Consider the following 12,439-nt stretch of genomic DNA (forward strand, 5'->3'; position numbering starts at 1 on the left):
ATTCATATATTGCAGAAACATCATTTAAAGTACAACTTGCAGAAACATTACTTAAAAAATGTAAGCGGTTCGATTGGAACATTCCACATTGATATATGAAAGTCAGATATTTGATCTGAAAGTAAGATGCATCGCCATCCATAGCTATACAACTTATATAGTTTTTCTAAAAGAATTTCACGAACACCACCCTCTATTTTGTTCTCAAACATGTTGTTCTCTGGAATGAAGTAATGCAAACAAACTGAGTTCTTGACACAATAAATCATCCTGATGAAACATCGCATAAAACAAGGTACAAGATAATGAGGTTTCCATATATATTGTGGCAGTTCTTCAGATATTCAGAAAATAATTGTTTTCAGGAAATAAGAACAGAGTACATCTTGACATTCGGAGTAAGTTGATATTTCATCTTTTAACATAATTTTTGAAAGTTCAAAGCACAGTAACTGGGTGTGCGTAAAAGTATTGATAAGAAGTTTTTCACCAACAGAAAAAGATATTCTCCATTCTATATCCTCTTTTGGTGATCCCTTAACTCCGATCGGTACAAAAAGTACTCCGTGTTCTACAATACTTTGCTTGACGTTATGACTCGGCCATGAGTTACTTGATCGTGTTATCCATTGTACTGCAGGTGATACCCAAGTTACACAATGTAAACAAACGGCATGGTCAAACGTTCAATTTTTGTCAGTTATACAGGGTCTATGTGTATAACCACCATTAAACAAAAACATTTGTCGAAACAAAGCACTCGAATAATAGTGCTACCCTTTTGTCCCTCAAATATTTCAGATATATATAGAAATCTCTTATTTTCTAGTCTCAATTGAGTAAACCCAGACTTCACATCATCTGTTTCTATTGACAAATATAATATATTTTGATTGAAGTTGGATTTTACAACTTCACGCACTTCGATACTTTTATAAACATACATTATATCTAAATCAATACCTCGCAACGCAAGTCCTTCTCCAAAGCTCTCACTTGTTATAACTGTACAAATCTTGTTAGTTGACACATCGTCCCTAACAGCGTTCATCATTCGGATTTGTTTAACATGATCTTCTGTTTCGACAATGTGTTGAAAAATATAACGATACAATACTATTGATATGTTTGGTGTTGTATTGTCTGTAAAATAAAATAAAAACTGTGAATAAAATTTTATCATCAAATTATTATTTTACAAGATATAAATAATGTACCCATAAATATGTTTGCATTGTAACTGAGTTTAAAACATTGTCTAATTAACCAATAATTAAGAAGAAATTATTATCATAATTAAACCCCTTCTCCTTAGCAAACACAGTTTTGAATTCAGACTGTCTGTCTGTCTTTATGTCTGTCCGTCTGTCCGTCCATCCGTCTGTCAATTTGCCTTGCTTATCAGCGCAACTCATCCTTAACGGTTTGACGGATATTGATGCAACTTTCCACCATTATAGGACGGTACATGATGAATGACCTAATATTATCTTGATCCTACGTGCAAAAGGGGGGAAATCTAACTTACTTACTTCAGTATTACAACATGTGGTAATAGGCTTTAGTAAGCACACATTCTTTCTCCGAACAGTTGGACGGATATTGAAACTTAATAAACTTTTAGAACATAACCCAAGGATATCTACATTATAACGGAACATGATGTATCCTAAGTCTCTGTATGCATTTTAGATTAAACGGTGACAGTCTCGGGATTGCGGTGTGATTTTCAATATGTAAATTAAAGTGACTATCAATCGAATACTTGCTACCTTATATCTTGCTTAGTTTCTAGGAATTATGACGATTTTGCCTGAAAAAACATTATAAAATTGAGAATGGAAATGGGGAATGTGTCAAAGAGACAACAACCCGACCATAGAACAGACAACAGCAGAAGGTCACCAACAGGTCTTCAATGCAGCGAGAAATTCCCGCACCCGGAGGCGTCCTTCAGCTGGCCCCTAAACAAATATATATACTAGTTCAGTGATAATGAACGCCATACTAAACTCCAAATTGTACACAAGAAACTAAAATTAAAAATAATACAAGACTAACAAAGGCTAGAGGCTCCTGACTTGGGACAGGCGCAAAAATGCGCCGGGGTTAAACATGTTTATGAGATCTCAACCCTCCCCCTATACCTCTAGCCAATGTAGAAAAGTAAACGCATAACAATACGCACATTAAAATTCAGTTCAAGAGAAGTCCGAGTCTGATGTCAGAAGATGTAACCAAAGAAAATAAACAAAATGACAATAATACATAAATAACAACAGACTACTAGCAGTTAACTGACATGCCAGCTCCAGACTTCAATTAAACTGATTGAAAGATTATGTCTTCAGCATATGAATATCAGGCACAATCCTTCCCGTTATATATAGAATTACTGTTAACATAAGATCATGTCATATTTCATTGAATCGCTTAAATAGAAAAAGTCTATTTCCGAAAACAATCTACTTTCGTTTCTATTTTAAAAATACCTTTAACACCTAATCAATATCAAGGGCCAACGTGTCGTGTTTTATTTCAGTTGTGCAGATAAATAGAACATATCTTTCATAGCCTGATACATTTTATTCTTAGGTTATCACGCTTTTTTTTTCTCGGCCAGGTAATCCGCAATATATACAAGTCTAATCTATATTGTTTTAGGAGATTATATACTAGTATTGAAAACACATATTCAAAATAACAGGATCATGTATTACAACACAGATTACAGTCAAAACAACAAAGTTACGTTTGTATAATGTAGATCTATTTATATTTACGTTTATCTACAGTACGTATAACATATGATTCTTATAATTACAATGCAAGTATGTTTTGAAAGAATTCGTACTTTTTATCGGCTGACAACAATCAATGGGCAATCCACAATTGGATTTATGTGTATATTGAAACCAGACAACAACGCATAAAAACAAATAAAAAATGTGATATAACTCGTAATTTCACGGTATAAACAGCATAGCAATGAAATTATAATAATTGAATTCTTATTTTCGTAATTTTAAATGGTTGTAAAAGCGTTGATCGAACACATATTTATGTGCTTCATATAATATACTTCAATCAACGCTTTAACATCCCGATAAAATAACAAAACGAAGCATTCAATACTTAAATAAAGCTTTAAAAAAAAAATTGAGAAGCAACTTCTTGTGCCTCGAATTCAAGGACACCCCTTCAATAAAAAAATAGAAAAAAAATTTAAAGAAATGTTAACAGACAATAAGATGTCTAATGAAAAAATGATAATGTGAGTAAAATATCTTTTTGCCCAAATCTCTTGGCTCATTATTTAAATCCAAAACTACTTGCAAATTGGCCTTTTAAGGTAAAATGCAACAAAGATTATGAAGTCATAGTGACGTAACGACTTTATTTTCTTAATTGGAGTGTCCAGATTATATTAACATATTAATTTATCTAACAGGATTGAACTATTTTACTATTTTTGCAATTTCAGGAACCAAATTATGATTTTTTATCATACCGCCTCATAAGCGAGCCATTTGTTTCATTTGGTACTAGCCTCTATTCTTGTTTTTTAAGAATAGCGGGTTAGCACATAAAACAACTGTCATTGTGAAATCGTATTCATGAAAGCAGGGACTCATTAACTAAATATAATTAAGTTGACATATTAAAGCATTTAAAGTAGCACATATTAAATACCAAAAAGGATGATCCTTGCCTCAATCGCTTGTGATGAATAAATCATCAGATTGTATCACAGTATTAGTTCGAATTCATTTTTTCCAAGATTTCCAGTGTTAGAAATTGTGAAAAGAATGATTTTGTTTTAATTTTCTGGTAAGACTAACACAATAATGTCATAATACTTCGAAACGTGGCTAACTATATCACTTAGATTTTATCAGAAGTACACGACTTATCCATTTTAGCTAAGGCACTGAAGACATCATCCCTTCTTTAAGAGCTGATGAATGTTCAGAAAGACTAAAGAATGGGTCACGGGACTTTTTTTTTCAAGCTACATGTTGGCAAAATCAAAATGTCAAACACATCAAACGAATCTAAAACAACTGTCATATTCCTAACTTGGTACAGGCATTTTCTTATGTAGAAAATAGTGGATTAAGGATGTTCGCTACTCTGTTTTAAAATAACAAGCTTTTTAAAAGACTGTTATAAAATGATAGTATATAAATAAAGGAACTAAAAGAGCAGAAAAAAAAGAAGGGTTCGTGTGCTTGTTTTCGAGATATAGTTTGGGAGGTCACAGTTTACATGATTATTATACGTTGTGGGGCATCGAACGCAAAAAGTAGCTCAATAACTGAAATAATCAAATGTGAACTTTGACTGCGGTAGTTTAATCTTGGTACTATAACATGTATATTAATCATGTCTGGCGAAGTCCTCATATCGGAAGAAAAATCAATAAATAAAATAATCAATATCAAAATCAATAAAGTAGCGAATCTAAAATCCCTAATCTTTACTTACTTTTGCATATGCGCAATATTCCTTTCCGGTTTATAGGGACATCCATCTTGCTGCTGAAACAACAGAGAAATACTATGATGGCAATTTTTATCGTTCCTCAATAGAGAAATTTGGTTTTGCAAATTAGATTAACACATCGTAAATCTTTCTGTCAGAACTTCTGAGATGTTTGTATTTCAACCCATCGGTCTGTGTAAATTGCATGAGGCTGAAATTGAAGCTTTCAATGAAACGATTGGATAAATATTGAATTTCCTAATTTGGTAAAAAGTGGATTCATTTATTTTCGTGGGTACCAATTTTTGTGGAATAATAACAAATTGTTCGTGGTTCTGCAAAAGTCTGCATACAAGCCCTTCCTAATTTTGAATTCGTGGTTCATAAATCAACGAAATCCACTGAAAATGGTATCCCAGGGATAATAATGAATCCGCAGTACGTAATTTAAAGTCTTTAATGTATATTCGAAAGACGATTTTGTGAGTAAGAAATATAATTGGTTTTTACAAATGTAAATGGAAAACTCCTCTGAATAAAGCAGATTTTTGTGAAAGCGAATGATTAAAGGCCGAAATATATAGCCTTCATTTTCATATATATATAAAATATTAGATTTTTTATTTAATAATACCTTAAAACAAAAAAACTTTTTACTTGAAAATTGAGGAGCACGTTCTGCTTGTTGACATTGATTATAATGTTACAAATAGAATACTTAATAATGTGGCAACCATCGGGGACGTTCCTAAATTGCAGTTAATTATTTTCTTGGTAAATCGGGTTATCTGGTTTATTTAAGGCACATCCATGATATCAATGTCGTGAGAATCATATTTTCACTTTCCACTGTAAGAAGCTGACTATTTTAAATCATTTTTGTACGTACTGTAAAAAAAGTGATGATTTTGGAAATAAGCTTAAACGTATTAACTAGTAAGTAAACAAATTGGAAAACAATATTCAAATGGCTTTTTGGTGAGGACTTCGACCACCTTTTATAAGAAACACATGCCTAACATTAAACTAATAATAATAAAGTTTACCAATTAGACTGAATCCGATGCGCATGATGCAAATAACATCTCCTCAGTAATGCTGTAAAGGCAAACAATTTAGGAATTAAAAATACCCCATAGAAACGTAGCTGATATAACGGAAAGGGACAAAATGTACAGGTAAACTCGGACAAGGTATTTAAGCAATGTAAGGGGAGGCAATCCTTCATTTCAAATGAATTTATCAGTTAATCACTGTCATACAAATGAGAGGTTTAGCTAGCTATAAAACCAGGTTTAATCCACCATTTTCTACATAAGTAAATGCCTGTACCAAGTCAGTAATATGACAGCTGTTTTCCGTTCGTTTGATGTGTTTGATTTTATGATGTTGCCATTTGATTAGGGACTTTCCGATTTGAATTTTCCTTGCAGTTTTGTATTTTTGTTATTTTACTTTTTACTGCAAATTCACATTACAATATCCTTATTTTCATGTTAGTAAATCGAAGTCATAAGATCATACTATCATGTAAAACAGTGTGAAAGCATTAAACGGCCAGGTTTTTATATAACAATTAAAGGGTACCATTTTTTCTGCATCAGATGCGTAACTAAAAACAGAATCGACACACGTTATCCGTAGCTAGACAACAATGTCCGTTCCCGATCGTGATGAACAAGCTTTACCAACACATACATTAATTGGCTAAGCATTTGTTTAATCATTTAAAGAAATTATACATACAATTTGTTTCATATGATTTTTTAAGCCGTACAAAATAAAAATGTGGAATGATTGCCAATAAGCCAACTATCCATCATAGTTCAAATGAAGTGGATGTAAGCTAACCTTACGGCATTCAACAACAAATATACATACCGTATAGTCGGCCCTTTAAGGCCCCGACAGGAAAAATATGAAGCAATTCAATTGAGAAAACTAACGGCTTTATGTATAACAAAACAATTTACAAGCTAAAAATATGAAAGACATGAACTACAGGCTCCTGACTTGGTACAGGATCTGTAGTGACCCCTCTACCAAGAAATTTGTTTTACATGCACACGTATACAAAATTGCGATTTTTATCCAACGCAATCATAGGTTTGAAAGTTGTGTTCAATTTAGACTTGTTTATACAATAACAATATATATAAATGTCACATTTGAAAAAAAACACTTCCCAAATGTCTTCATTTTAATAGGTACAAACAAGTAGCTCCAGCCTAAATAACTTTGTTTCCAGTGAAAGACATATTTTGATCCTTTTGCATCAATTTGACCTCATCTGGTAGACACTCGTAATGCAATGTCATCATAATTTCGACAGTTCAAAGGAACGAACAGATGTCACATTCAACACATTAACATAAGTGTATCTACGGCAAAATTGTACGATAATTTGAAACAGACTGTAATGTGTGTAAGAGTGCTTAAATTGTTATGCGAATTCGTTGTCGCCTAATAGCTGTAAAGTAATTCGGAGAAACATGACGGCTATGTTTTGTAAATCACTGTCTCCTATTAAATAATTTTCTTCTATAACCAGTCTTAGACCTTGAACGGAGTCCTGGCATTGTCTGACATTATTCAGATGATAATGACATAGAAAATTAAGGAAATAAGCATACGCTGTAGATGGAAAAAAAATTGGTTCATTCCTTTCGGCCTTTTGAAGTTCATCTGGTGTTAACGTAGAAAACGGTTTAAATCTAATGCAATCTACAAGCACTGTTCTCTGCAGATCGACCAAACTCTTCTCTTGAACTGATTGTGGTCTAAACAGTTGGTAATGGATATCCAACATAGACATGTAGCGGTATAGTTTTTCGGGAGTACATTTCGACATAGAATACCCGATGATGTGTAATACTTTACTGTATTGTTTTGTCTTATAGAAGAGCGAAGCTAGCATCAGCCATCCAGATACAGCGTCATGATAGATATTCAGTAGTAGAGTACTAAGACAGGATTTATATTGTTTGTATCTATATTCATTTTTTCTGTTTGTACTGTCCACTTGTATATTCTGAGCAAATGAATTAGACCACAGAGACATGTAGTATTTACATACATGTTTTATTAAAGATTGCTGACTCAAAAATTTCTGTATTATTCCTTTATTGGTTATATTCACATCCTCTATTGCAGAAACATCTTTTAGTCGAAGATTTGAAGACACATTTTTATCTAAGGTAACATTTGCCATAAGTAATGATCGAGATTTTAGTAATTTCTCAACATCATTTGCACATAATGAATGTGATTCAATTGGGAAATGCCACATTGATACATGCAAGTTAGATAATTGATCTGAAAATAAGATGCATCGCAATCCATAGCTATACAAATTACACAGTTTTTCTAAAAGTATTTCACGAACATGACCCTCTATTTTTCCCTCAAACATGTTGTTGCCGGGAATGAAGTAATGCAAACAAACTGAGTTCTCAACACAATAAATCAGCCTGATGAAACATCGCATAAAAACAAGGTATTAAATTATCAGGTTTTTAAATAGATTGTGGCATTTCTTCAGATATCCAGAAAATAATAGTTTTTAGGAAATAAGAGCAGAGTAAATCCTTACATTCGGAGTAAGCAGCTATGACATCTTTCAGAAGAGTTTTTAAAAGAGCATAGCATAGTAATTGGGTGTGCGTAAAAGTGTTAATTAGAAATTTTTCACCAACTGAAAAAGATATTCGTCATTCTAGATCCTCTTTTGGTGATCCCTTTACTCCGATCGGTAAAAAAAGTACTCCATGGTTTATTATACTTTGTGTGACATTATGACTCGGCCATGAGTTACTTGATCTTGTTATCCACTGTAGTGCAGGGGATATCCACGTTTTACAATGTAAACAAACGACAGTATCCATAAGTTCCTTTTTGTCAGTTATACAGGGTTCATGTGTATAACCACCATTAGGCATAATCCTTTGTTTTAATAAAGCTCTTGAATAATAATTTTTACCATTGTGTTGTTCACATTGTTCAAAAACATATTTAAATCTGTTATATTCAAGTCTCAATTGAGTAAAACCAGCAGGTTTTACATCGTCTGTTTCCATTGACAAAAATGATATATTTGGAATACAGTGAGCTGTTACATCTTCACACACTTCGATATTCCTATCTACAAGCATTATATCTAGATCACTGCCGCGCATGTCAAGTCCTTCCCCAAAGCTTCCACTTGTTATAACGGTAGACACTTTGCTACTTGCCATAATGTCCCTAACAGCTTTCATCATTCTGATTGTTTTAACATGATCTTCTGTTCCGACTATATGTTTACACAGATAACGATACATTGCAATTGATATGTTTGGTGTTATAGTGTCTGTAAAAATATAATGAAAACTGTGAATAAAATATTATCCTGAAATTATTGATTTACAAGATATATATATGCATTTCAATAGTAATGTGTTCCATTACATAAAGTTAAGGAGATGGGATAAGATTGCCAATGTAATTATTGTTCACTAGAAACCAAATGACGTAGAGGTAAACAACAGCATAATGAGCTATACACAGCCCAGAAATGACAAATGAAAAACAATTCAAACGAGAAAAAAAATAACGGCAAGATTTATGTACAAGAAAAAAAACGAAAAACTAATACGATATAGCAACAAACTGATAAGGAGCTCCTGACTTTGGACAGGCATATACAGCAAGTGGCGGGGTTCAACATGTTTACTGGTTCCAAACCCTTCCACTAATCTGGAACAGTGGTTTAACAGTGTTAAGTTTTCTACAGGTTTAGGCAAACTTCCAAACCAAATCTTTGTATCTTTAAAAGAATTTAGTAAAGGTTTTAAGTAATTTGAGGTAACTCAATTCTTGACTTAATCATTTACCAGTAATACATAGATTACGTTCATTGAAATACAAAACGTCACTTCACGGGCAACGGGAACACGTTGTGCTATATAAACACTATTAGATGGCGCCATAGGAACATCGCCGTCCAAAAAGAAAAAGAAAAAGAAACGACAAATCGTCCCTCTTGTCGTAAATGTTTTGAAGAGTTTCCCGTTTTAAACTGAAATATCGAAATATATATATCAGAAAGGACAGTTATTACTGTTGATATTTGTTTTATATAACGTAAGTGCCTTTTAGGTAAAAGTCGGTAGTAAATTTTTAGAATTCTTGATTATTTAACGAAAAATGTTATCAAGATAACGGTAAGTGTAGTTGAATTTATCAATTAAATGGAATTTAGTCGAGTCTTTACAGAGTTTCAGCATACTCTGTGATTAAGTTTGCAATGAAATTGGCGGAGATGAAACGATATTCTACGTGTTCTTTTTTGTAGTTTAGTAACCAATACATAGTAGGGCCCTTCAAATGTTCAGAATACGCCTTAAGCTGAGATAAATTAATGATATGATTGTTTTTACACTATCACACTGTGTGGAGCGAAAGGACCCGCATGGGACGAATTTATTATTTCATTCTTAAGAACTTCCATGTAGTATTTACGTCATACATCTCCACAATGTTGGCTGTTTTATCAGCAGGTACTAACACAAACCGATTTGCGAGTAATGGAAGTTGTTTCTTATTCTTGAAATAGGCGTATTATGTACTCTTTTAATTATTTTTAAATTATTTTTCAAATGTGATTTTCCGTGTAGTATTTATGGCATACCACCACAACATTGTTGACTGCTTTGGCGGCTGGTACAAACACAAGCCGCTATGCGAGTACTTGGAGTTTATTTCTTATTCTAGAAATAGGCGTATTTGTAAAACGTCACCAGTGTCTGAGCAGAAAGTTGATGAACCAGGGGTATGTCAAAGAACGTCTCGTCCTTTTTCTAAAAAAGTTCATTGAAAGGTACCAAGACTTTGTTGATAAATATTCCGTATCAACTTCACAAATAATACACGATGGTCTTGAAGTATAGATTGCGTACTGACGTTGTTTATAATCTTAATAACGTGTTATAGTATTCTTTTATTTGTCTTTATTAATATTACTTTTACTGTTAAGTCTGTTTTTTGTGATATCCATTTGACGTGACTCTGTACTTATGTATCTGGTCATACTTTGAATGACACAATTATTTTATATCTACCTGTGTGACGTCAAACGCGCGATTCTATGCCAGTACTTAAAACTTTCCATCCTTTATGGATGGATTTTACATAGATAAATAAAATCGTATTATAAAAAAGCAAAATGAGGATGTTAAATTTGATGAATGCCTTTTTGTGCTTCTTGGTTACATTTGTCTGTTTTTATAGTGATTAAGATGATAACACAATGTTGACTGCTGTACCCCTATTTTTGACATTTTTACCTATTGTGTCTGTTTGTTTTGTTCACGCATCGTTGTCAACATAATGGAATTTGATGCGACTGTCATACAAGTGAGAGGTTTAGCTAGCTATAAAACCAGGTTCAATCAACCATTTTCTACATAAGAAAATGCCTGTACCAAGTCAGGAATATGCCAGTTGTTATTCATTCATTTGATGTGTTTGAGCTTTTGATTTTGACATTTGATTAGGGACTTTCTTTTTTGAATTTTCCTCGGAGTTCAGTATTTTTGTGATTTTACTTTTGTTTTATTTATTTTTAAATTATTTTCAAAATATGATATTCGTAAATCAACAACATTCATAAATATATATGAACCAGAATCGAGGGATGTTTTATAAGATGTTTCTCGTGTACACAAATTTCTACTATCGGATGATCCCAATATGTTGTCATTTAGACCTAGGGAGTATGTTGTCTGCAGTCGTTTGATCAAAGACAGATCGCAAATTTTTCAGGAATCTGCAAATTGTGCATGTGATTTTCCTTGTAGTTTCCGGATCGTTTCGAGTGGTTGGAATTTTATATATTTAATAATGTGATTGTGTTTTCCTGGGGTCAACTTCTTGAATATCTAGGGTCAATTTATCGTAAATATCTACGGTAATTTGACGTGATTTTATTTAAGTTGTCCAGTGAATAGATTGTATCTCTCATAGAATGATAGATATGTTCTTCACACTATATATTCTATTTTGGTGCAATTCAAAAACAAATTTGTAAATAACATGATTTATGTTTGGATTGTAAAGCTTTATCGTGTTATTAAGATAATTCTTTTTTGATATGTCTTATGTTTAAAATAAGTTTTAGTGTCTTTTTCCTCCATATTGAATATTATGTTTGGTCTTTCGGTCTCTGGCTGCCAATATCATACGTCTGCAAGTTCTGGTAAACACTTTTTAACTTTAGCAGAACTGATGAGGAAATGAGCTTATCTATGTCATACCTCTTTTTATATACTGTGGGCATATTCAAAGCTGATCTTTCAACATTGCACAATTAAAAAGAAACATTATAATCATAATAAAACCCTTTCCCCTCCGCAAAGAAAGTTTTGGAATCACCCTGTCCCTGTCGATATATCTACCCGTCTATCCGTCTGTTCATGTGCCTTGCTTATAAGCTCAACTCATCCTTAACGGTTTAATTGATATTGATGAATTTTACACCGTTATAGAAAGGTCCATGATGAATGACGGAATATGATCTCAATCCTACATGTAAAAGGGGGAAAATTTAACTTACTTACTTCAGTATTACAATATGTGGTAGTAGTCTCTAGTAAGCACCCATTCTCAAAACAGATGGACGGATATTTAAACTATAAAAATTTTTGGATTATAAACCGCAGATATCTCGAATACGACGGAACATGATGTATCCTAAGTCTGTGTATGCTTTTTAAAGGAAGACCAGGAATTGCGGTGATTTTGAATAGGTAAATTTTAGTGACTTTTAAACGAATACCTGGTATCTTATATCGTATCTGATTTCTAGAAAATAGAACGATTTTTCCTATATGTATTGGAAAACATCATATACTTACTTCTATCAAAAGATCATGTCATTTAATAAAATTAAAATCAATATAAATATTTTATTGAATCG

Source organism: Mytilus californianus, unplaced genomic scaffold (genome assembly GCF_021869535.1).
Source record: "Mytilus californianus isolate M0D057914Y unplaced genomic scaffold, xbMytCali1.0.p SCAF_11, whole genome shotgun sequence".
Taxonomy (NCBI): Eukaryota; Metazoa; Mollusca; class Bivalvia; order Mytilida; family Mytilidae; genus Mytilus; species Mytilus californianus.